This window comes from Schistocerca cancellata, chromosome 2 (assembly GCF_023864275.1).
Source record: "Schistocerca cancellata isolate TAMUIC-IGC-003103 chromosome 2, iqSchCanc2.1, whole genome shotgun sequence".
NCBI classification, from domain to species: domain Eukaryota; kingdom Metazoa; phylum Arthropoda; class Insecta; order Orthoptera; family Acrididae; genus Schistocerca; species Schistocerca cancellata.
In genome coordinates this window covers 299,384,625-299,409,422 of record NC_064627.1, presented here as the reverse complement: position 1 = coordinate 299,409,422, position 24,798 = coordinate 299,384,625, and positions in this window count along the sequence as shown.

Genomic DNA, 24,798 nt, shown 5'->3' with positions numbered 1-24,798 from the left:
ATTATTTGTATTTGGCAAATGAGACAGACTTTTTAAATGTTTTCCTTCGACAAAGTGAATTAGAGCACTAAATGTCAGTGATCGATACATGTCGTTTAATACGGAACATAAATGCTGTATTGTGGTATATGCAAAGGAGAATACAATTCTGTGATTTTTTTATAGTTATCTCACAAGCATAATTTCGAGATTCAGTAATAATATCCATTGGGTACCGGTCAGTAAAATAAATCAATCTACAATCGAATAAAAACAGTATCGCGTCATGTCGGTGCACGGCCTACATATACAGTCTTTTTCTTTGGAAGTGACATCTTCTCTTACTTACACACAAATAACAGAAAAATTTTAGGTACTGAAGTATCGATTTAAAAGGAGCACATTATTCACTGAAAATGAAAGATTTTTTTTTTGATGCTTTTCGTTTTACTGACTAAAACCGCACACGAGAAAGTATCGAAATAAGTATTTATCTTACGTTACTGGAGTATGACGTATAAGACAATCCGGCCTGGAGCCGAAGGAAATCTCAGCGTCTGGTTTCACAACATTATGAAGATCATTAAGTAATGCGAACATAGTCATACAGTAAAAGAAAAGAAGGAGCCAATGAATAATTACACAGCCTTGTTGAAACAAACAGAAAGGAATATTTGTTACCATTATGATCACTATTTTGATTTTGTATCTTCAGTCTTTACTCTCCCTTAGTACTATGTATGGTGGCCATCGTATGTTCAAGCACTATTTTGTAGTTGCATTTCCGGGCGACGAGCAACAGAACAGTAAATATACGAAGCAGGCTCCGAGCTGCTGTACACAAACAAATCTGGTCTTTCATGCTGTTATCCTGGAATATGCCACATGAAGTTGTCTGAGGGAGCAACAGGGGAGGTTGGTGGCCAGCACAAGTGTTTAAACTCAAAAGAGTGTTCCTTGAGCCACTCTGTAGCCATTCTGGACGTGTGGGGCGTCGCATTGTCCTGCTGGAAGTGCCCAAGTCCCTCCGAATGCAGAATGGATACGAAGGGATGCAGGTGATCAGACAGGATGCTTACGTACGTGTCACCTGTCAGAGTCGTATGTAGACGTATCAGGGATCCCACACTCACTCCAACTGTACACGACCCGTACCATTACAGAGCCTCCACTAGCTTGAACAGTCCCCTACTGACACGCAGGTTCCATGGATTCATGAGGTTGTCTCCATATCCGTACACGTCCATCTGCTGGATACAATTTGAAATGAGACTCGTCCGACCAGGCAACATGTTTCCAGTCATCAACAGTCCAATGTCGATGTCGACGGGCCCAGGCGAGACGTAAAGCTAAGTGTCGTGCAGCCATCAAGGGTACACGAGTCGGCCTTCGGTTCCGAAAGCCCATATCGATGATGTTTCGTTGGGTGGTTTTCACTCTGACACTTTTTGATAGCACAGCACTGAAATCTGCAGCAGTTTGCTGAAAGGTTCCACTTCTGTCACGTTGAACGATTCTTTTCAGTCGTCGATGGTCCCGGTCTTGCAGGATCTTTCTCCAGTCGCAGCGATGTCGGAGATTTGATGTTTTACCGGATTTCTGATATTCACGCTATATTCGTGAAATGGTCGTATGGGAAAATACCCACATCATCGCTACCTCGGAGATGCTGCGTCCTATCGCTCGTGCACAGACAATAACACCACGTTCAAACTCACTCAAATCTTGGTAACCTGCTATTGTAGCAGCAGTAACCGATCTAACAACTGCGCCATATACTTGTTGTCTTATATAGGCGTTGCCGACCGCAGCGCCGTATTCTACCTGGTTACATACCTCTGCACTTGAATATGCACACCTATACCAGTTTCTTTGACGCTTAAGTGTATGAGCCTTAATAAAGAAGATTAAAGAAAATGTTTAATTTATTTTACGTTCTGTAATCAGCAATGAGGCAAGAGGAAAATATGAAAGGAATTCTCGAAAGAGTGAATTTGAAAGTGGTATAGTACTCGAAGATGCGTTGGAATTACACTTTCTATGTTGTAGAACGACCTTTTGTTTTGTCGGAGATTGTCAGCAACTGATATACTATGTGGATGTTAAAAAAAGATAAGGTTCTGCATTTCAATAAATATTGATTACGATTTATAAGAACCATTTTCTCTCTAATATTTACAGTAATGTATTTGACTATAATCTCTATAAATTTTCAAATCCAATGACAAATTAATTTCTGTGTATAAGTTATATAAATTTATTCATAAAATTTTGACTGTAAACCACTAACGTCAGACCTCATAAAAGTTGATCACTAATTTTGATATATTGGTAATATGTCGGCATTTAAACTCAGACGATTTTTCGAAAATACGATGCATTACTACTTATCAACAATTTTCCTTCTTTAGGCATTTTGATCGTTGCTTTCATGTTTCCACTTCGTGTCACAGCATTTATTGGTTGACATTTTCTAGACGCCAACTTTGTTGTTTTACAAAAGAAATGTTATTCACTGCTGAGCCAATGACATTATTATTCAGATATTGGTAGTACTTAAGTATTTCGATTCTTTGTGTTATTCTTTGAGTGTTGCAACATTCGTGTGGATTTTGTTCTTTAAAGGTATAATTGCAGTAGGTGTCCCTTTTGGAAAAATTTACAGTAATGCTTCAGACACAAGGCTTTTATTTAATCTAAAATGCTTTTCAACGGATATCAATGGATGAAAGGCGTCTCTTATATAATTGTTTTCTGTTGAAATATTAGTGATTGAACAACGTGCATTTATGAGTCTGGTGTGAAACATGGAAATAGTTTGTCCTAAATATTAAGCAGAACATTCATTACAAATAATTACAGATTTGGTGAAACTGTCGTCATTAGTTTTAAGATTGGCGGATAGTCTACGACAAAATTTGTTGTTGATTGAGAAAGTGTACCGAAATGACACACCATAAAAATCTGCAGTAGTATTACTAACCAATAATATCGGCCATAACTTTTAGAACTTACATATGACCTCTACAAACTGAACACTTTCAAGAAAACCGCTTTTAGCGTTCGTGAGTCGTAGCGCCTGCTCCGTTTACCGCCACCGTTTACCATCATGGTGGTAAGTCTGAAGATCGTCTAAAACAGACCGAAACCGGTAACCTCCTACAAAAAAAAGTTTCTTGTGGTTGTGACTGTGCATGTGCATTTTTAAGTAATAAAAAAAAGAACCACTGTTCTCCAAGAGAAGAGAATGTTCTCAAAAATTACTTTCAAGAAAAACCACAATACTAATCCACGTGAATAATATTAGATTTACATGAGTAGAACGCAAGAAGCCTACTCATAAACCAAATCAAACAATTTCTTTGAAGGTTTAGGCGAAGCACTGGATAATTTTTTTAGATATTTAATTAGTCTCATTGTGCTTATCAGGAGTGTAACTGTTTTCTTGTATACCTCCTATGTCCTTGTATCTTATACTCAATTTTTTTATGTAGGAAATAAATATAGCGCCAATCGCAATACACTTGTCAAGAATCTAACCATTTTCATAGACGCATTTCATTTTGATCTTTCTATTACCGAAATATTTATAAATCAGACTTTTTTGTTTGGTTTGTTTGGCTTCGATAGTTTGCACTCTATTGAACCATCTAAAACACGCGCTTACATATAATACATAATTATATAGAGAAAATGCATAAATGCAAATATACAGAATTGGTAGCTCAAGACAACAGATTTGTTTCCACAACAGTTTTTAAGAAATAGCATAGTAAGTAAACTAGACATTTTTGTGTAAGCAATTGACACTATTTCTCAAATTTAATCATAAGCGATGTAGATGAATGAAAATAAAAACTTTTAAAATCTACAGACTTTTCTGTACTCTTGAGGATATTTAACGATCACTTTACAAAGGCGAATGTCTTTGCTAACCAAAAGAGAAGAAGCTGATTGAGATGGGGAGGTAATCGATACTCTTCAAAGTCTTTAAAAATTCCGATCGTTCATAGTCAAATTTAGGATACGAAAACAAGCTACGGTTTATATTAGCTTCAGAGTCAGAATCACACTCAATTGCAGGGTAATGGTAAGTTGTTTGTTGCGTTCCTGCTGTGGTTAAATAAGTAATTAAAATGCGATTGTCTCTCCTTAACAAACAGATAAAATCATGGCATGATAACACAGACATATAATGAACATACATCTCTTCACACATTTTCTGGTTGCTGTAATTCTGTGATATAATTCTTTGATCTAACGTCTTTGACGAAAAATATAGCTCCTTGCAACACAAGCCCAGCATTGTGTCTGTCAGTTGATAAACAGTGAACAACATAAGTCACTTAAAGCGTTAGACAGCAGTGCACATTCTTCTCTCCTTGCACTGAAAGTAAAATTATATCTGTAATCGAGTTGGTATGTTTCATCATAAAAAACTGAGTCTAATTCAGTTAACTACTGCTACTGGTGCGACATACCATACAACATCAAGGTCAACTCGTATGTTGCTCCAAGAATCACCAATACTTGGCTATATAAGTTATATAAGTTATAAGAGTTATATAAGTTATAATAATTGTATAAGCTGTATAAGTTATATAAGATATGTCTGCAGCGTGATGACGATGATTTCACCATCGAAACGTAAACCACTGACTAACGCAGAATTGTAATTTTTCGTTTTGATGAATCTTGCGCTCCTTACAACACAGTTCATGAAATATAAATTTCGTATGTTTGCTTTTCTGAGATATATCGCCGCTGATTGTTCCAGATATCTTCAGTACCAAATCCGCCGATGCGCGAGAAGAACTGGTGAAGAATTTCGATGAAATCATGCCCGTAGTTCTAGGCCTCAATGTAAGCTTCCCCTCATTCAAAGTGAGACTAGCTTGGAAGCAAATCCAGCTTCTGTATTACGGCAACTCCGAAGCGGATCCTTTCAAGCACGATGGACGTGTTCTGTCCGACGTGAGTATGTTTTTGACCTCTAACATGTTACTGCGCTATGTCTTCCCTAAAAGACGTTTTGTGAAATTTTTGTTAGTAATGTATTTATCATTTCGTTCGTTGGCATGTAAAATAGGTAACGCATCCTTTTAATATATAGTGCCAATAGAATTAACCACCTACAGTATAGTACAATTTGTGGAACTTCATGTACTTTGCAATCGGTAGCAGAGTTATGAGTAATGGTTTTGCATTAAGAAGCGGTGTTTTGTAAATTTTTGTCTTCTGTGGCAAGTTGGTTTAATTTTTTCTTCTTTGTTGTTCGCTTGCATTTACATAGGTCACAGTTTACGTAAACAGCCGTTCCTCTCGCATTCGGTGTGTTGTATTAACGTTATACAAGCACTAGCCTAGTGCCCGCTACTTCTCTCGCGTTGACTGCATGGTCTGCACAGATATTTTTTCTTTAATCGTAATTTTACGTTGTTCATAAATTGCAGCATCTAAACTTTTCACGCTAATGAAAGCCATAGAAGCACCGTCTTTTATGACCTAAAAGCGATTCTGGTGACCGGAGTCGCAGGTCTTTAATAATCATGTATTTTAAGTTCTCATAATATTTTCACAAAAACTTTTATCCTTCAACAGATATTTATTTGTTTTTTATTTCTAACCGAGAAGCCAAACACAAATTTTCTTAGATTTAGCTTTGAAAGTGCTTTCGTAATTAATTATTTTCATAAAAATTTTCGTCCCCTATTTCACTCCCTTAGGGGTTGTATTTCCAAAAACACTGAAACATGTATTTTTTTTTAAATTTCTAACCGAGAAGTCAAATATCTGTTCTCATAGATGTAGCTTTAAAACTGCTTTAGTTGTTCTTTATAACCAACTAATTACTTTTTTAAAAAAATTCGTCATTATTTCACCCTCATAGAGGTTAAATTCCAATACACGCACACACACACCCTGACGGGGTAAAATAAAGTATGAAAGGTTTTTTGAAAATACGTCGTTATTAAGGCAATTTTGAAGCTAGAGATAGGTTCTTTCGGTCATATATAACGACATGAAAAGGATATTACGCGTTCTCCATTTCGAAAATCTTCTCCACACAGGTCGCAGTCTTCGCCGGCTTCTCACTTCGGTTTCAAATTGGTTGGCGTAACATAAAGTCCCATTCTCGGGGATTGATTGTACGGGAGCAGATGCAGGTATCCTGCATCGCTGCTCTGGACAAGGTCCTAGTGGATCTGGTTTACCAGTGCCTTCTGCCAACTTATTACGAAATACCAAGTACGTTTCTGTGTCGTGTGGATAACTGATGAGAGCTTGTACAGCGTAGCGCTGGGGTTTGTGCTGTTACAGATGAGCGAAGGGAGAGAGTGGCTGGGTAAGGAGATGGAAAGGGTATTCCGCGTTCAAGAGGACAATGATCTTGAAACCAACCTTTGTATTGAGTACACCTTCATCAGATTCAATTTATTCTAAGTAGCTTAGTTCCAGCTCTATCCTCTAAAATGTAATAAGAATGATTCTAAAATGTGGAGGTGTCTCTGTTCTACCACTGACGAAGCGAATTTGTCTGTGAAACCATGTATTTGTGCTCTGTCGGTGTTTGAAGGTTGACGCAAGGTTTCGCCAACTCGATGAGGAACAACACGGTGTACACCAACAAAGACCAGCACATGCACAGTAGTGATACATGAAATATTACTTGCCAAAAGCTAAAATATTTGTAAGAAACATGTATGTTCACACACGAGGTTCTTTCCTACTCTTCCTCGATAAAGGTCTGATTTGGAGTTTCAGTGAAATAACTGAAACACGGAGGAATAGAACAGCTCGTAGAAAAGATCTGGTTAATATGATCAGTATGACTTCAGATACAAGACTACTGAAGTGCCGATACTAGTAAAGTGATGCAGCATTTGGCAATTATGCATAATATTCCATTATTCCGCTGTGTTTTACACACTTCATTGGAACTCACATTTAGGTCGCTGTCTGTAACACAGAATACGGTACATGACAACTGACTTCTTGGGTATATGACTGTAAGTACTGTATGTGCTGTCTTATACACTGAGCTGACAAAAGTCGTGCCATGCCTCCTAATATCGCGTCCGGCTTAGGGCCGCAACCCGACGTGGTATGGACTCAACAACACGTTGGAAGTCCGCTGCAGAAGTACTGAGCCATGCTGACTCTACAGCCGTCCGTAACTGCGAATACAATGCCGGTGTAGGATATAGTGCACCAACGACCTCTCGATTGTTGTTGTTGTTGTTGTGGTCTTCACTCCGAAGACTGGTTTGTTGCAGTCTCTCCATGCTACTCTACCCTGTGCGTCCATCTCCGAATAATTGTTGCAACTTCTGAATCTGCTTTCTGTATTCATCTCTTGGTCTCCCATTATGATCATTCCCCCCCCCCCCCTCTCCCAAAATTTCCCTCCAGTAATAACGTGGTGGTCCCACGTCTCAGAACGTGTCCTGCCCACCAATCCCTTCTTTTGGTCAAGTAGAACCACAAATTCCTTGTCTTGTCTCAGTACTTCTCATTATTTACGTGATCTACACATCTAATAATCAACATTCTTCTGTAGCACCATATTTCGAAAGCTTCTATTCTCTTTTTCTCTAAACTGTTTAACGTCTATGTCTCACTTCCATGCATGGCTACACTCCAGACAAATACTTTCAGAAATGACTTCCTACCACTTAAATCTATATCATCTTCTTCAGAAATCCTGTTCTCACCATTGCCAGTCTATATTTTATATCCTTTCTACTTCGGCATCATCAATTATTTTGCTGCCCAAATGGAAAAACTCATCTACCAATTTACGTGCCTCGTTTCCTTATCTAATTCACCAACATCAACTGATTGAAGTCGAATACATTATGTTCATCTTATATCCTCCTTTCAAGACAATATCCATTCCGTTCAACTACTCTTCCAAATCCTTTGCTGTCTCTGACAAAATTACAATGTCACTGGCAAACCTTCAGGTTTTTATTTCTTTTCTCTGAACGTTGAGTCCTACTCCAAAGTTTTCTTTGGTTTTCTTTCCTGCTCGTTCAATATACAGAAAGAAAAACATCTGAGATAGGCCACAACCCTGTCTCACTCCTTTTTCAATCAATGCTTCCCTTTCACGCCCCACGACTCTTATTAGCGCCGTCTGGTTTCTGTAAAAGTTATAAATAGGCTTTCGCTCCCTGTTTTTATCCCTGTCACCTTCAGAATTTGAAAGAGAGTATTCCAGTCAACATTGCCAAAAGCTTTCTCTAAGTCTACTTATGCTATAAACGTAGGTTTGTCGTTCCTCAACCTCTTTTCTAAGATAAGTCGGAGGGTCAGTATTGGCTCGCTGTCCCATAAACGTTCGATGGCATTCATGTCGGGCCGTGTGGATGGCAAATCATTTGCTCAGATTGTCCAGAATGTTCTTCAAACCAATCACGAAAGATTGTGGCCCGGTGACATGGCGCATAGTCATCCATAAAAATTCCGTCGTTTTTTGTGAACATGAAGTCAATGAATAGCTGAAAATGGTCTCCAAATAGCCCAGCATAATCCATTTCCACTCAATTAACAGTTCAGCTGGACCAGAGGACCCAATCCATTCCATGTAGACATAGTCCCACCCCTATGCAGCCACCATCATCTAACACAGTAAATTGTTGACAACTTGAATCCATGGTTTCGTGAGGTCTGCGTCACACTCGAACCCTACGATCAGTTCTTACCATCTGAAGTCGAGACTCATGGGAGTAGGTCGCGGTGTTCCAGTCATCTAGGGTCCAACCGATATGGTCGCGAGCCCAGCAGAGGCGCTGCAGCCGATATCGTGCTGTTAGCAAAATCACTCGTGTAGATTGTGTAGATAGCCCATTAACGGCAGATTTCGCCGCACAGTTCCAGCGGACACGTTCATCCTACGTCCCAAATTGATTTCGGGCTTATTTCACGCAGTGTGCTTGTGTGTTGGCACTTCAAGTCTACGTAAACGACGCTGCTCTCGATCGTTAAGTGAAGACCGTCGGCTACTGCGTTGACCATGGTGAGAGGTTATATCTGAAATTTGGTATCCTAGGCAACGTCGTGACACTGTGGACCTCGGAAAACTGAATTCGCAAACGATTTCCAAAATGGAATGTCCCATGCTTATAACTTCAACTACCACTCTGCGTTAAAGTCTGTTAATTCCAGTAATGAGTCCACAGTCACGTCGGCTGCCTTCTCGCATGAATCACCTGAGTACAAATGACACTTTCGCCGATGCACTGCCCTTTTATACATTGCGTGCGCAATACTAGTACCATCTGTATGTGTGCATGTCGCTATCCCATGAGTTGTCACCTCACTGTCATGTGCTCCAGTGGACATTCTACCTGCGACAGAGAAATGCAGCTCTAATCATTTACTTACCCATTGATGGAGTCTACGTGTGCGAAGTTACGTTGACATTCGGCCGTGTCTACTTAGTAGTTCACCTTTTTTGCCAGAGAGTGTATATAAAAGTAACCTACTGTCTTTGACGGACATTTTTAATCCGCCAAACGTCCGATAGTTTCCACACTAAATCATGAAGTATTGTTAAAGATCTTGTGTTCTTGTTGGTTTCTTTTTCGCCTCATTAATATCTGAAGCGTGAGAGTTATCAGTTTTAGTTGGAGCTAATGAACTGCTGGAATTGATTTACACACATGCTCATAAATTAAGGATAATTGCAGAATGTAGTGCCACACAACGTGGCACTACGTAATATTGGTAAACTGCAGGAGTATCCAGGGCAAGGTTCCTGAATTAGTATCTCTTATTGAAGGAAATAGTGCGCATATAGTATTAGGAACGGAAAGTTGGTTAAAACCGGAAGTGAACAGTAACGAAATCCTAGACACAGAATGGAATATATACCGCAAGGATAGGATAAACGCCAATGGTGGAGGAGTATTTATAGCAGTAAAGAATTCAATAATATCCAGTGAAGTTATTAGCGAATGCGAATGTGAAATAATCTGGGTTAAGCTAAGTATCAAAGGTGGGTCAGATATGATAGTCGGATGCTTCTATAGACCACCTGCATCAGCAACCGTAGTAGTTGAGCGCCTCAGAGAGAACCTGCAGAACGTCGTGAAGAAGTTTCGTGATCATACTATTGTAATAGGGGGAGACTTCAATCTACCAGGTATAGAATGGGATAGTCACACAATCAGAACTGGAGCCAGGGACAGAGACTCTTGTGACATTATCCTGACTGCCTTGTCCGAGAATTACTTCGAGCAGATAGTTAGAGAACCAACTCGTGAAGCTAACGTTTTAGACCTCATAGCAACAAATAGACCGGAACTTTTCGACTCCGTGAATGTAGAAGAGGGTATCAGTGATCATAAGTCAGTGGTTGCATCAATGACTACAAGTGTAATAAGAAATGCCAAGAAAGGAAGGAAAATATATTTGCTTAACAAGAGTGATAGGGCACAAATCGCAGAATATCTGAGTGACCACCATCAAACGTTCATTTCTGAGGAAGAGGATGTGGAACAAAAATGGATAAAATTCAGAAACATCGTCCAGTACGCCTTAGATAAGTTCGTACCGACTAAGGTCCAAAGCGAGGGGAAAGATCCACCGTGGTATAACAATCATGTACGAAAGGTACTACGGAAACAAAGAAAGCTTCATCATAGGTTTAAGAGTAGTCGGATCATAGCTGATAAGGAAAAGCTGAACGAAGCGAAAAAGAGCGTAAAGAGAGCAATGAGAGAAGCATTCAACGAATTCGAACATAAAACATTGGCAAACAATCTAAACAAGAACCCTAAAAAGTTTTGGTCATATGTAAAATCGGTAAGCGGATCTAAATCCCCTATTCAGTCACTCGTTGACCACGATGGCACCGAAACAGAGGACGACCGAAGAAAGGCAGAAATACTGAATTCAGTGTTCCGAAACTGTTTCACTGCGGAAAATCGTAACACGGTCCCTGACTTCAGCCGTCGCACGGACGCCAAAATGGAAAATATTGAAATAAACGATATCGGAATTGAAAAACAACTGCTATCACTTAGTAGCGGAAAAGCATCCGGACCAGACGAGATACCCTTAAGATTCTACAGTGATTATGCTAAAGAACTTGCCCCCTTTCTATCAGCAATTTATCGTAGATCGCTGGAAGAACGTAAAGTACCTAGCGACTGGAAGAAAGCGCAGGTCGTTCCCATTTTCAAGAAGGGTCATAAATCAGATGCGAATAATTATAGGCCTATTTCGCTTACGTCAATCTGTTGTAGAATAATGGAACATGTTTTGTGTTCTCGTATTATGACGTTCTTAGATAATACAAATCTCCTTCATCATAACCAACATGGATTCCGCAAACAGAGATCATGTGAAACTCAGCTCGCCCTATTTGCCCAAGAAATTCACAGTGCCGTAGACACTGGCGAGCAGATTGATGCCGTATTCCTGGACTTCAGGAAGGCATTTGATACGGTTCCGCACTTACGTTTAGTGAAAAAAATACGAGCTTACGGAATATCGGACCAGGTTTGTGATTGGATTCAGGATTTCCTAGAAGAAAGAACACAACATGTCATTCTTAACGGTTCAAAATCTGCAGATGTAGAGGTAATTTCGGGAGTACCGCAAGGAAGCGTGATAGGACCTTTATTGTTTACAATATACATAAATGACTTAGTTGACAACATCGGTAGCTCCGTGAGGCTATTTGCAGATGACACGGTTGTCTACAAGAAAGTAGCAACATCAGAAGACTCGTACGTACTCCAGGAAGACCTGCAGAGGATTAATGCATGGTGCGACAGCTGGCAGCTTTCCCTAAACGTAGATAAATGTAATATAATGCGCATACATAGGGGCAGAAATCCATTCCAGTACGATTATGCCATAGGTGGTAAATCATTGGAAGCGGTAACGACCGTAAAATACTTAGGAGTTACTATCCGGAGCGATCTGAAGTGGAATGATCACATAAAACAAATAGTGGGAAAAGCAGGCGCCAGGTTGAGATTCATAGGAAGAATTCTAAGAAAATGTGACTCATCGACGAAAGAAGTAGCTTACAAAACGCTTGTTCGTCCGATTCTTGAGTATTGCTCATCAGTATGGGACCCTTACCAGGTTGGATTAATAGAAGAGATAGACATGATCCAGCGAAAAGCAGCGCGATTCGTCATGGGGACATTTAGTCAGCGCGAGAGCGTTACGGAGATGCTGAACAAGCTCCAGTGGCGGACACTTCAAGAAAGGCGTTACGCAATACGGAGAGGTTTATTATCGAAATTACGAGAGAGCACATTCCGGGAAGAGATGGGCAACATATTACTACCGCCCACAAATATCTCGCGTAATGATCACAACGAAAAGATCCGAGAAATTAGAGCAAATACGGAGACTTACAAGCAGTCGTTCTTCCCACGCACAATTCGTGAATGGAACAGGGAAGGGGGGATCAGATAGTGGTACAATAAGTACCCTCCGCCACACACCGTAAGGTGGCTCGCGGAGTATAGATGTAGATGTAGATGTACACATAACTGGCGCTAATAACATAGGCACATAGGGAACACACACGACACAGATCTGTAAGTCCATGGTATTGGGGATAAGTTGAGAAAACCGTCCCAAAACACATGTGCTACAAAACGCCACTGTTTCCTGCGCATGTACCCCGACATCAATATGGGATATGATCACGATGCACACGTACACAGTCCACACAACGGGTTGGCATACTCTGGATCAGGTGGCCGAGCCTCCCATTCTTGCACCAGTGCCTGTCGGGGTTCCTGAACTGTCCTTGGGGTTTGAAGACGTACAGCAGTACGTCGACCGAGAGCATCCCAGTCGTGCTCGATGGGGTTTAGGTCTGGAGAACAGGCAGACCACACCATTCGTCTGATATCTTCTGTTTCAGGGTACTCCTCCACGATGGCAGTTCGGTGGGACCACGCGTTATGATGCATCAGGAGGAAGGTTGGACCCACTGAACCCCTGAAAAGGCGGACATACTGGTGTAAAATGACGTCCCAATACACCCGACCTGTTACAGTTCCTCAGTCAAAGACATGCAGGGGTGTATGTAGGGATATGCACCAATCATAATCCCCCCACACCATCAAACCACGACCTCCATGCATGTCCCTTTCAAGAACATTAAGGGGTTGGTATCTGGTTCCTGGGTCACGTCAGATGAAAACCCGGCGAGAATCACTGTTCAGACTACACCTGGACTCGTCCGTGAACATAACCTGGGACCACTCTTCCAATGACCATGTACTGTGTTCTTGACACCAGGCTTTACTGGCTCTCCTGCGACCAGGGGACAGTGGACTGTACCTTGCAGGTCTCCGGGCGAATAAATCATGTCTGTTCAGTCGTCTGTAGACTGTGTGTCTGGAGACAACTGTTCTAGTGGCTGCGGTAAGGTCCCGAGCAAAGCTACCTGCATTACTTTGTGGCCGTCTGCAGGCACTGATGGTGAGATATCTATCTTCTTGTGGTACTGTGGACGTTCCATACTGTGGCACCTGGACACGTTTCCTGTCTGCTGTAATCGTTGCCATAATCTTGAGATCACACTTTGTGGCACATGGAGGGTCCGTATTACGACCTACTGTGTTCGACAAGCCTATAACGTCATCAATATTTGTTCTTTGAGCCATTTTCAACACACCGTCAGCATTAGCACGTCTGAAAACGTCTGCACACTTACTCGCTGTACCGTACGCTGACTTGCACCAACACACCTGTGCGTATGTGGACTGCTGCCAGTGCCACCGTGCGACGACCGCAGGTCTAATGCACAGCATGGTCATACCCCGAGGTGATTTAAACCCGCAAACCGCCCACCAGAGCGTTGTTTCACCATGTATCAGCATTAGCCTTAATTTATGAGTATGAGTCTAGTATTCACGGAATATTCTATCAGCACTTGGAGGACAAAAAACCACATTAAAAACTTAACTCTTACACATCTGACTAAAATAAATACTTAAACGTAACATAATTAATTTATTAAAATAACTCACTCACGGGTACGTTTCTGACTGCACAAGGCAACCATACTCTACCGTTCTGTGTCTAACAACCATACTCTACCGTTCTGTGTCTAATCACACTTTAAATTTTAACAGGCCTGTGGAGTTAACGAATCAGTTGGCTCTTATTCCTAAGCTTGCATCACAGTGAAACATACAGCCAAAACAAAGCGATACTCTTCTGTGCTCTATGGCCAGTAATAGACTGACTTGTTCCTGACCACATGGATACGAAAACCTTCGCATCTTCTAGCGTAGGTCTTGTTGCACTAACTCTCTGAGCATTAGAAAGCTTCCTCTTCAGAGAGAGTGTCTGTTTTAATAAAATGGATCGAAGCTGATAACATAGACGACATGTGATGATTAAATGAGAAACAGATCTTCAAGACCGATTAATAAGACACAAGGAAAGAAAAATCGAGTGTATTGTTCACCTAAATCAAATGTACACTCGAATTACTGTTAACTAAATGCACATGTTCATCACAAATTGAAAACAGTGCGTCCTGGCCAAAGAATTCACGAAAAAGGAAATCTTATCTTAGAAACAAACTCTGGAATTATACCCTTATATACATATTCAGAAATACACTGAATAACAAGTTATGAGAGAGATAATATGCACGTAATCGTGTAAGTCGAGTTTCCAGAATCTGACGTATACCACGTACATAGTTGCAATTATGGCTACGATTTTGCACAGTCATCTTAATAAGAACATTTCGAAACTTAGTCAGATATCAGAGAGCACCCTTATTTTATTCTGCCCTTGTTAATCACTACCTTTTAAGACTTGGTGCTCAATATTCTATGCGTGGTATGGTTCAAATGGTTCATTTGGCTCTGAGCACCATGGGACTTTACATCTGAGGTCATCAGTCCCCTAGAACTTAGAACTACTTAAACCTAACTAATCTAAGGACATCACACACATCCACGCCCGAGGCAGGATTCTAACCTGCGACCTTAACAGTCGCGCGGTTGCGTACTGAAGCGCCTAGAACCGCTCGGCTACCTCGACCAGCACGTGGTACGCAAAATCTCGAATTCTCTGTCCTGGATATTACGAGTGCACCACACATTTCATCGTAACAAATTCCTAAACAGTTACGAAATACGATAGTGACAAACAGCCTCTGTAACAGCGTTTGGGTTGACGCAAAGGAACACGACAAGAAACTCTAGTCAACATCACAGCACTCTAATTTACGAAAAGTTATATTTACGGAACACACCATAATAAAGCACTGCAATGCAAAGCATTTACGTAATGAATGCAGCATAATATTAAAACTGAGTAGTTGGCGTAGGGAAACGTGGGCTTTGAAAAAGACGCTCTCAAGAAAACATTTTAATTATCAATTTCGTGAACCATTTTCCAGAACACAACTCACATACAGTAATGAAACTGAGAGGAGATCCGTAGTGGCAAAAATAACAGAAAGCTAATTCTCGCTTTCTTGCGCAAGCGGAGCACCTTGGCAAAAAGAACGCATCACCTACGTACTCGTATTTCAGCACCGGCGACAACAGGGCAGACAGCACTTCCGACTCCAGTGTCTAGCCGCGAATGTGTGCGCCAGCAGTCCTTTGTCCACGCGTCTCTGATGAGTCCTTTGCCTGAGAGCTTAAGATGAGCCACTTGTCTTATGGTCACAGATTGTACTCAATTTCATAGTCATTCGTCTTACAGTTCCACAGCTATTGTGACATTTCTGATCAACATGAAAGCCAGAGTAAGCGCGGAAAACGAAAATCTTATTACGATTCATGGAATGCTTTTTCCCTGCGTGCACATGGCAAATGTCCTATCATGCTCAAAAGTATCCGAACGATCTGAATTGCGTTTTACCTGATTTGTGCGCAGTCCACAAATCGTAACTGCCTTGCACGTCCTCTGCTCCCTTTCCGGTATAGTCACTTGGCTACACAAAATGGTTACTACAAGAGGCCATAAGAGATAACTGCTCTGTATGGCTATTAATCGAATTTTAAATTAAGATCACGGTAATGGGAATATCAGAAACCACATTATTAGAGATGACACAGCTATTACGCTTACAAAATAAAATTTCAAAAAGGAAGTTTTAACTTCAAATTACGTTACGAAAATTTTAGTACTGAACTGGGACCAAAGACTCCAGTCCAGCAGCTATTGTTCTCGTTATCTGACCACGAAAAGTCTTAAATGTGGTTTCTGTGACAAGTAACGAAGTGTGGTCAAGTTTAAAATTGAAATGACGTGGCGTAAAGTTTTGTGTTGGATGGGGAATTGGACCTAGCATCTAACCGGGTTGTTAACAGAGCACAGTCACATGTTAAAAGTCGTAATTTTTTACCAATTGCGAGATGAAATGATGAGACGAACAAGTTTTGTTTTACTGGGCTTCGAATCCAACACCTACCGTCTAGTCACGAATAGACACTAAAAATCGGTTGATTTCACCAGTAGCGAGAGGTGCACATGTCTGAACTGCAATTAATATGACGTTAAGTTGTGTGTGGACTGGGAGTCAAACTCTGCATATATCATCACTGTTGACAACACACGAGGAGGCGCTGGTTATAGAATTCTTTTTCACCAGTAACTAAGAGTGGCATGTTTGAACCCGCAATGATATGGCAAGTTCTGTGTCTGACTGGGAGTCGAAACCGGTACCAATAGTAATTGTTGTAAACCGCCGGCTAGTGTTAAAGATCACAACCATTTGTTACCTGTAGTATGGTGTGCACACGCTACAACTTCAGATGACACGATGGGAACTTTTGTGCACACCAGGATTCGGACCGAGAAGGGCGCTCTTCGTGGACACTTTGAGGTATTCGGAATCTTGGAAAAACAATTACAAATGGGACAGTATTGTCTGAAAGGGCTCAGATCCATCGAAAGGAGACATCTAAGTCAAATTCCAGTCAAACACCAATATTTCCAACACCTCAAGTTCAGATATAAAAAGAAATAAGTGCCCATTGATCTTACATGACGACCCCCCCATTTCTTTCTTTCTTTCTTTCTTTTTTTTTTTTTTAGAAAAAAATCTTGTCTGGTTAGGAAGCAAACTCGTGACAGAGTTTCTACGTGGCGTAACTAGCATGGCCCAACCCGCACTGTACCGACTCTCCTGTATGTAAATTGGAGGTACAGGAGGGAGAAAAGAAAGGAAAGAGAAGGGACTATTGATGTCACCTGCGTCGGGACTTCAGACTCCATGCGGAGTTGGCGACGACGAGTGAAAATGTGTGCCAAACAGGGATCCGAACCCGAGACCTCCTGCCTATTATACAGTTGGGTCAACCACAGCGCCAACTGGACGCAGTGTTTATCGCAACTGCACAAACTATCTCGGCACGCCACTCGGACGACCCACACTCCCACCTGACGCCACCTATCCGCAGTGACTGTCCCCGTCATCCGAGCTCGTTACTTTGAGATTCCCGCAGGAGTTCGAACGTTATTGTGGATCGAAACTGAAAGTGGTGGATTCATCTTATATTAACTATTATCAGTTATCTGAATGCAGGTGTCTCTTCTTTCGGAATCTCAAAGAAGCGAGCATGGAGGACATGGGCAAGGACTGCAGTAGGCGACGCTAGGTGGGAATGTGGGTCAGCCAAGATTCGTACCGAGAACGACCGCGTAGTTGCGGTAGATAATGTGTCTGGTAGGCGAAATGATTAGAGCAACTGTCTAGCAAGCAGGAAATGTCGGGTTCTAATCCCGGTCCGGCATACGCTTTCGCTTGTCACAGCTGATTCGGGATAAAGTCGTGAAGTCACGATGCAGGTAATATCAATAGTCCTTTCCTTTCTCCTTCCTTCAACTTCACTTCACATAATATGTATCACAGCTGCGGATTTCTCGCTGTGTGTGGTCTTTCGGACATACATATAATTTACCAAAGTAAGTAGTGAAGGGGTGTCATCTTTAACGTGGATTTGGAACCACAGTGCAAGAGCAAAGGTCATGCAAGACAGTTGCGTTATGTGGGTTGCATACAAATCAGACGAAACGCAATTCAGGTGGTTCGGATGCTTTTTAGTGTGTTAGTACATGCAACTTTTGGGTGATACGAATACTAAAATATCAACTCTGTTAATGTTACTAAAATATCACATGAAAGTCTATTTATACACTGTTACTGAGTATGTTTCACATGGCTGGAAACTTCGGGTTACTTTTCTTCAGAGAAGCGTTTAATTGTTTTTCTCTGGGATCTTAGCCTCTCGCATTACACATGGCTCACAAGATGCCTTCGATAGTTCAGCTTGAATGGTGTCTCGTAAATGTGGTTGTTAAATGTTTTAGTTATCATTAGTACCGAGTAGGAAAAATTAGAAAGAAAGCGAAGGTCAGTTGGACTGCCCGCATCTCGTGGTCGTGCGGTAGCGTTCTCGCTTCCCACGCCCGGGTTCGATTCCCGGCGGGGTCAGGGATTTTCTCTGCCTTGTGATGGCTGGGTGTTGTGTGCTGTCCTTAGGTTAGTTAGGTTTAAGTAGTTCCAAATTCTAGGGGACTGATGACCATAGATGTTAAGTCCCATAGTGCTCAGAGCCATTTGAACCAATCAGTTGGACTAAATTTTCCTTGTAACTTCTTGTTCGAAATATTTTGTCAGAGACCAAATCAGCATGCAGAAGAACCGAAAGGGCGTTCTTGTGATATAAAGGAAACGTCAGGTTTACTCAACTGAATTGTAATAGGCTCACTCAGGCTTCCGGTGTCAAAAGGTGTCAACAGTCGGGCAATGTACGCAGCACTACTGGACAAACTGATAACTCCTATGTGGTCTAACAGGAAGTGAGTAACTGCTGGGAATTACAAGATGATTTTGACAAAATTTTCAATTGATGTAACTTGCGAGAATCCCCCACTTGTGCTAAACCTCAATAAATGTCTCAGTTTAACCTGTGAGTCCGTAGAGAATTGTGTAAGAGGCATATAGTATGACTGGCAGTGCTTATCCATCCTTGTTTTGAGGAGATTAAGAGAATGTGTCCTTGACTACCTTGGTAAGTCTTGGGGTAGGATTGTTTTTGGCTGTTTTGCTGAGAATCTCTCGAAGCTTATTTACTTTGCAGTAGAAGTATCAGCGCCATTGGGTTCTCTGTAAAGTGCAAGTATACTTCCATGTGATTCTAGGTGATGAAGGAGGAAGCTATATTATTCGGAATAACGTTCAAAAGGGGTGCCGTTATGATGTATTTATTTACTAAACACCATAAATTGATAATATCGACACCATTAATAATGATTAACTAAACACTAACAAATTCCTCAGAGGTTGGCCTTACGACAGAACTAAACCGGAGAGTATCCTATCGGCGACTGGCGACTATGGCGCGCAGCCTGTACCTCGTCCTTACACCCGTGATTTTTCGTAGCTTTTTGGACGTTTTCGTTAGCTTCAACATTATTCATTTATTTATTAAGATGATAGATTCCTGGCGATGTAACATCGATATAAGGAAAGACCTGTATGCTTCTCCTAATATCAGTAGTGGAGAAAAGAAATTTTATTAGCAAATATTTATTAAGCAAGATTACTTTCTATGGCCAGAACAACCTGTGCGTTCCCTACGCAGGTCGCTGGTGACGTAACGGGCGTTCTCGTATCTGGCCATCACAGCTTCTCACACCACCATCCACTGACAACGCCATATGGTCAACCAGATCCTTCAGCCAGCGTGGGAACTGAAATCTTACTCCCAACTATGAGCGCTCTGCAGTACCGCTTTAATGACTGTATGCTAGATTGCATCTGCAGACATGATTCAAAATTGTGAATCTGGAAAATAAGGAATAATACGTGATCTGAACAGAGTGGGTACCTTACAAGTTGACTGGCAATTCGTCTTCGATTTGCGTCGTTTATGGAAAGATCTCACAAAGAAAGGAAAAAAAAATCATAGAATTCGATAGTGATAAACGTCTAGACTGATTTACTTCGATTAAATATCTGGGAAAAATAACACATATGTGAACGAAATCGCAAAGCCAATCGTGGGAAAAGTGAATTAGAGCTTGCGATTCGCTGTAAGAGTTCTGGGAATGTGTTATAGAACTGCAGAGGATATACGCACAGATATTTTTTCCTAATACTACTACTACCATGATTTGTTTGAGATCCATACAGAGTCTGTCTGAAGGAAGAGGTTGAAGAAATTTGGAGAGGTACTTCGGGGTAAATTTGGCTCCTCAGTCGAGATCTTTGCCTTTTGGGGAAATGCTGTAGCCCTTCAGTTATCCGAACACGCTTCAAAATCCAACTGAAAGCTCTTCTGTCTGCGTAGTTTGTCTCATCCCATGAGTAATGTAGCGAATTCGGGGAAGCTAGGTTCGTCCGTGGACGAAAACAGAAGTGGCTAATTTTATTTTTCTCTATCGTCATAGCATTGCCCCATAGAGTTGCGACTGGCAACCAAGTGCTTTTCAGCTGCAGAGATTTTTAAAATGTTACATAAGCAGAAAAAAACATAAAGATGAAAAACATGCAAGTGGTATTAAAAAAAAGAAGACCACTGTTCTGATGTGCCACGACTGTTTCCTAGGTGACATTTATGGCCTTGAAGTTGTACTAGATTATTACTATTGTTATTATTATTACTATTATGATAATGGTGGTTATGGAAGTCAGGTGGAGGATGGTGGATAGGGACTTGTTGACCAGCTCCAGATAGACTGATATGTGGAATGTGATCATTAGATCATGAGAAGGTAAGTGAAAGTAGATCATTGATGAAGAGCAAATGTTGAGAACTGGGGAACGGAATACGTCAGATTTTGTTTGGAGGTCTGGAGTAATGGAACAGGATCTGGCTGTGTTATTGGTAGGGATTGAGCCCAGCAGGTTTGGAAATTTTCCCCATGTAGATAGGGATGGAATCAAGCAAGTGTGTATGGATGGCAGAAAATGAAATAGTGATTCTAGGAGTATGTGACAGTGAATTTCAAATGGTCAATCTGTATGGTTTTTGAAGGGTATGAAACCACTCAAAAACTAGGTGCTCCTGTTCGCCGACATCATAAAGCTGCTAGCGTCAGTGTTACTGACTAGAAGACGACTGCACTGCGGCGCTGACACCGCCTTTACAGTTCCAATATAGTTTCCGTTGTCTAAACTAGCCGTGTGTTCAAATTGTCATGTGTATCGAACCGTGGTGCTTCGTTCTTCCAACCTGCATTCGACATTTTCCTGCAGAAAATCATGAAATGGATGGCTGCTGCTGTATGGGGAAAAGGCGTCAGTCGCCTTGAATGGGGAAGGCATACTGGCTCGACCAGCTCGTGGTTTTGAATCACTGTTTTGTGGAAGGAAAATGGCGGATCTATGAACATCAGATAGCTCTCACGACCGACAAGGAGGCGGCACTGGCGGTAGGCCGTCTGTTTCTTGTACAATAGTTGTTATGGAGAGTATGATGAGAACGTGAAAAGAATTTGGAAGTGGTGGAGGCTGAGCTGGTTTATCTGTTAGCTCCACTGCCGATGCCTTCTGGATCATGTATGTTTAGTAGTGTGAGGTACCCAACAGTGAAGGCAGCTCACCATATATGACCAGACCGACGACCCCAGCTGAAAATGCATTGTGTGAGGACAGTTCATTGTAGTGTTTTTCAGGTAAGAAGGTGGGTAGAGGGGTGATGCGAAATGACAAGATGGAGTGTACCATGTGTTGCTCCAGACAAACAGACAAAAGCGCCATTCTTTGCGTTGTGACTTAAGCGTGCACCTTGCTGTCGGGATCGAATATTCATCGTTAATTTTCATGTCAATTCTGGTACGTTGAAAGTAACTGTAGTGTTTATTTTCGTGGCATAAAACGTCCACTAGGAGTATTATGTTAAGAATTGACACCTATAGTAATCCGAGGGTGTACATTTAAGTAGAAACAATTAGTTCAAATGGCTCTGAGCACTATGGGACTTAACATCTGAGGTCATCTGTCCCCTAGAACTTAGAACTACTTAAACCTAACTAACCTAAGGGCATCACAAACATCCATGCCCGAGGCAGGATTCTAACCTGCGACCGTAGCGGTTGCGCAGTTTCAGGCTGATGTGCCTAGAACCGCTCGGCCACACCGGCCGCCGAACAATTAGTAGCAGAAACAGTAGCCCAATGTGGCGCTAACCACAGCGTTGACACTTCTCAGAGAAAGCAACAGTTGGTGTGTGTGTTGCATGGCACAGAGAACGCTGGCAACACTGCGAAGTATTCTCTACCCCCTCCAGTGCAGAATGCATCACGCGACCCTCCCCCCCCCCCTCTTCATTTTAGATGGTCTTACACTGCTATATCATTGGTGATGGGTGGAATGAACACAACAGCGTTCTCGGCTGGTAACCATGGACCATTTCTACCAGGCTGTTAGATCAGAAACCAAGGACCAAGAAAGGTGAAAAAGGGAAAATAATTTGCGTACTGGCAAATATTTGTACAGTGGTCAGAGGGAGCTTCATGGACAACATACTATTAATCCTGACGAGTGGTTAGCAAGAGTGCGGGTGGTGGGGCGGTGGAAATGGCTTTTGGAAATCACATTTATAAGTTTTACTTGTACAACTCGAAAACAGCTGCATTTAGCACCTTGGCCATGGATGTGTGTGATGTCCTTAGGTTAGTTAGGTTTTAGTAGTTCTAAGTCTAGGGGACTGATGACCTCAGATGTTAAGTCTCATAGTGCTTAGAGCCATTTGAACGTTTTTTTTTTTTTGCATTTAGCAGAAACGTGTTCCACTACGAGACTGAACTACAGCAATTTTTCACTTGATCGTTATTACGTGGAGCCACTGCTAATAGCAGTTACAATTTGAGTATACAATTTGTCGACCACGACCACAAAAAGACAGAATCTGAAAACAGTATACGTAATATTGTAACAGGGAGAAGAAAAATATGGTTTTCTTATTTGAAAAATTTAAAGCTTAAAGATATTTATTGTTCATGATTCATTGAAAACTATCCTGTTGATACTTTCATTTTACGTAACTCTGTGCGTGATCACAACAAACTTTGTGTGTTAAAATAATGAAGCAATCTTTAGTAATGGTTCACAACAATTGAGGCTCTGTGTATTTTCCGAAGTGTTAGCTTTAGATGTTTTCATAGAAACTGTTTTATATACTAAAGGCTAATCTATTCAGAATGATAACAATTATTCAAAATTAGTAAAATGAGAAGTAACTAATTTCATACATTTACTACATGTTCAGACAGTAAGTGACGTAATTGGTATTTTGTTGAAAGTGTCTGACAGACAGAATGTTTCCCACTGTATTATTGTAGTGAAGGTAAAAGAAATTATTTTACTGTTTATTGAAGCTAATGAAAATTACAGCAGCTGCACAGTTCATTACTTAAATAAAGTTATATCTGCTATTGTGTTTCATTGTTTGATCGTTTGTGCTACAGAGAAGAAGTTAAATCATCATAACATTATAGTGAAAGTAATCAAAGATTTTTTAGCATCGTAACACAGTTAATGCAGCTATACATTTTGATGTTAGTGTACATACACATATTAAAGCTGTTATATGGCAGTTTCTTTTTCTTCACAGGACAAACTGTAGTGATTCTCAACCCGCCTATGAAGTTACGATCTTAGTTTTGTCAGGAAAAACACACTCTAAGTAGTTTATTAAATTTATGTTGAGAGAGAACCTTAAAATCTACACTTTAATTTTAGTGCTGTATTTAACACAGACAACAGAAGTCTATTTTCAGTTTTCTAAAGTTGTCGGAGTCTATCCTTGTTTACAGAGAAATTACATTACTTTTCAAAATTAAAGTTAATTACTACAATCAGATTCTGTCACAATAAAGTTTTTCAAAGCAAAGATTTTCACGATATTGTTCGCATCATGAAAGTTTCAGGTTAATTATTAATATTAAGTACCGGCTTCCGTCTTACCCGTGAGCATTTCACTGCCACAAACTGTACTACAGAAGATGGAGCAAAAGCAGGTAGGAAGTGATGTTGTTGATTATTGTCCACTTTACAGTGTGTATTTGTGTCTTCGGATACTGGTTGCCAAGACGTTAGCTAGGTCACGTTTTGGGCACACTGCATATATTTCAGTAGTGAGATGGTTAGCCACCAGGTACAAGAAACAGTTGTGGAATATTTAATTCTTTTCATAATCAAAATTAATCGATTGCATTACTTTTCTTTTACTAAACAAGTGGTTTTAGCAAAACTGTCCGTCTGCTTAGCTGGGTGGTAACGTGCTCGCCTGACCGTCTGGGTTGGAGATTTTCTCCGCTCGGGGACTGGGTGTTGTGCCGTCCTCATCAGGATTTTATCCTCATCACCGGCGCGCAAGTCGGCCATTGTGGCGTCAACTGGAATAAGACTTGCACTTGGCGGCTGAATTTCCCCGGACGGGGCTTCCCGGATAATGGTGCCATACGCTCAGCAAAACTTATTTGTAAAGGCGAATGATTAATTAATTAACTTATATGCGTAATGAGTCTCAGTTTTTGGTGACAGGATTTATTGCAGTTAACGGAAGTCCTGTGGTCATGTGTTAGACTTTTTGCCGTTCTGGCAGGAATTATTCTAAATTTGGATTGTTGGATTTTGTATTTCGATGAGTAGTAGAGAAAGCTAGGGCTGTTACACACAGTGTCAATACATGCTTGAGACACACGGTACGCCAACTTCGAGGAAAGTCTTTGACACTGCCTGTCTCTTTAACGTTTTTCAACCGATTCATGGTGCTTGTTTTAGCCGTTGGTGCCCAATAGTTTCGTAGTACCTTTGTCACAGATTTGGATTCTGCATGCCGGATGACA